Here is a 3,371-nt window from a genome sequence, read left to right on the forward strand (position 1 = left end):
TGAGTGGAGAAACCTATGCACCTCTCTTTGAATAGTTTTCTACAGGCTTTGGAAAACTGATTGTGCATGGTTACAGCTCCCATGGAAACCTCCATGATAAGAGTTCTATGCATGTAGGCATCCCTGGCTCATATATCTGCATCTAATGCATGGACACTAGCAATAGGAACAGCCTCATCCCCCCGCTTTTGTGTGAGTAATGCATGGAAGGGGCTAGTTTCTCACTAAATTCACTCTGCTTTCAAGACCTCTGCCCACTGAAAATAGCTTTCTCATTCAGAAAGCATTCACTGTTAATACCTCCCATTGAGCAAATTTCAAGTGGTCTAAAAGCTTGGTCTAAAAGCTACCATTAGGCATAATAAAAGAGAGAGACTCAGTTCTTCCTTGAAAAAACAGGACAGCATTCCTTCCTATTTCAATACGTAAGTTGCTTCTAACCGGAATACAAATATTAGTACATCCTGAATAATACATCCATTCTTTCAAAGTACTATTTCTAACTTTAGTCTGATGGAAAATATGCCAAACACTATGAAATGGCTATTGATGCAAAATAGTGATTTTGAACTTCTAATTGAAAGTCATATTCTTAACTTTTGAACCACCAATATAGGACAGCCTCCCCAAACCTGGAGCCTCCTAGATAGATTCCCACCATCCCCAGTGAGCATAGTCATTGGTCATGGTAGTTGGAGATGGTGGGAGTAGGAAGTACACCAGGTTGGGAAGGCTGCTATAGGATTTCTAGAAAACAACAACATTGGAACAAATACCTTATTATACTAACAATAATTGTTGAAAACACCATGGTCAACTACTTCTTTTAGGTCTCCCTACAGCAGAAAGATCTTTAATAACAACTGAGCAGATTTTATCTTTCTTTTGTATGCATATGCATAGATGTTCAACTTTATTTATATTTTCCAAACCTTTTCCAAATAATGCATTTAATTTCATTGTTTTTTAAACTGTATATGATAGGGTTTTTCATGGGAGTTAAAATACTGTACTGGATCGAAACCACACTGTCTAGCACTGTAAGAGATTTTGAACTTGGTTTCATGTACCGGAAAGCTGCTGAAAGATAAAACAAAGAAACCACAATGAGGTGGGAGCTACATGTAGAGAAGGCTTTGCTCCTACCGCTTGAGGAGTGAATCTTCATGATGCTTGAAATGATATAAATATAGGAGACTAAAATAGGAACAAAAGAGGATAGACCAAAGATAAAAACAGAGGCAAGGAGGAACACGTAATTGGTGAAAGTTTCACTGCAAGACAAGCTCAAAACTGATGGAAGTTCACAGCTGTAGTGGCTGATAGTGTTCTGTCTACAGAAAGACAAGTTGAGCAATGGCATTGTATTGAGGAGAGCACACAAGATGCCCATTCCCCAAGCTCCACCCACTAGTTGCCTGCACACTTCTTTTCTCATGATGGCTGTATAATGCAAAGGTTCACATATTGCAATATATCGATCATACGCCATTGCTGAGAGGAGGAAAAACTCAGTACAACCACACTGCAGGAGAAAGAAGATCTGTGCAATACATCCTACTAAGGAAATGGTTTTCTGTTTCGCTATGAAGTTTTCCAGCATCTTTGGGGCAGTGACTGTTGAATAGCAGATGTCGAGAAATGCTAGAGACTGAGAAAGAAGAACATGGGAGTTTGCAGACTAGCCTCAGCCCTGATTATCAGCATGATTGCAGAATTTCCTAATAATGTCATGGCATAAATTAAGAAAAATACCAGGAAGAGAGCAACCTGCAGCTGTGAGTCATTGGAGATTCCCAAGAGTATAAACTCTGATAAGACAGTTTGATTATCCATACTGAAATATTCAACAAAGCTAATATCTGTGTAAGTAAAAAACAAAACAAAACACAAATGGTATTGTTTTATTACTATTAATTCCTTGTTTTATTTTTTATTCTTTTATTCTTTTATAATACATGAGAGAACATGCATGATTAAGCAGAAGTTTAGGAGGATACAAATGACCATTTGCTGTACCATACATATTGTATGTTATTGTAAAATATTGAATGACATCCTACCATGCTTCTACATTCTTGGAGAGGGGAACACACATCCCGTCCTCTGTGCATTCAATGAATGTGTGGGGAGATGTTGGGTTCTTGTGGACAAGCATCTAACTCTGGGGCCATGCCCCACTTCCCTTTTCCTCTCACAGTTCAAGACCACAATCCCATACACACTTACCTGTGAGTAAGAACCCTTAAATTCAGAGAACACTCTATAGGGCTCATCTACACCAAGCAGGATATTCCACTATGAAAGCATTATAAAAGCGGTATATAAAAGGCAGGGGCCACACTACTGCTTTATAGCAGTATTGAAGTGCACTGACAACTTTTGGGGCCCATTGAGACATACTATATACTGCTTTCTTTCTGCTATATGCTGCTTGGTGTGGCTCTTATATACCTCTTTCATAGTGGAATATCCTGCTTGGTGTAGATGAGCCCTATGTCTGATCCAGAAGATAATGGGTCTGATCCAAAGTCTACTAAGCAAATTTTCATTCAGGTAGCTCTAGCTGGTGGGAAGGGAGAGGAGCCTCTTTTTTTCTTCCAAAGCCCTCCCCCAAACCCAGTGACACTTCATATGAAGTTCTGTAGGATTACAGACCCTCAATAACAGATTTTCAGAGGGCATAAGGGAGGGTTTTTTTGTTTTTGTTTTTGGCAAAAATAGCATCCAATCCTATTACACTACCAGAAATGCCCTGCTGGATCAAAATACTTCAACGAATGGAAGGATCGGTTCCATTCATTGAAGGCTAGGTCTTGATTCAAGCCAATCTGTGCTCTAAAAGGAAAATAGTATGAAATTCTCAATGAAGACAGGAATTAGCCCAAAGCATGAACTAGTGCTGAGGATATAAATCATTTATATCAAACTATATAAATGTATTTGGGGAAATCATGACTAAAATTTAAACTGATTTGCGTGTGTGTGTGTGTGTTTAATTATCTGGTTTTGAGTTATTTGCCAAATTCCAAAATAGAATAATTTCTAAACAGGGGAGAAAAGTAAATTAGAAGTGACTATTTTAAATGTGGTGGTAAAAAGCAACCATACCATTGCTGCTAGTATTGCTATGACTGCTACTAGTACTTGGTAGTAATAGTGCTGTGAATGATATATTTGCTACCAAAATTCCATCAGTTTTCTATATAGGAGAAATAGGTGCTACCCTAACAGTACAGAACACAGCTATATCCCAATAGATGTAGGTACCCTACTTTGTATTGCATAGGAGTGCAACAACGGCAACCCCTTCTCTTCCATCCCCAACATATAATTGTCATTAGGATGGTGTATCACTGAGACTGTTAGTA

The 3,371-nt window shown here is 38.5% G+C and overlaps 1 pseudogene; it reads right to left on the reverse strand.

Moving 5' to 3' along the window:
- Nucleotides 1–913: 913 nt before the first annotated feature.
- LOC134405356 (olfactory receptor 8S1-like) lies at nucleotides 914–1,836 on the reverse strand (annotated as a pseudogene).
- Between the last annotated feature and the right edge of the window lie 1,535 nt (nucleotides 1,837–3,371).

Source organism: Elgaria multicarinata, chromosome 11, assembly GCF_023053635.1.
Source record: "Elgaria multicarinata webbii isolate HBS135686 ecotype San Diego chromosome 11, rElgMul1.1.pri, whole genome shotgun sequence".
In the NCBI taxonomy this organism is placed as follows: Eukaryota; Metazoa; Chordata; class Lepidosauria; order Squamata; family Anguidae; genus Elgaria; species Elgaria multicarinata.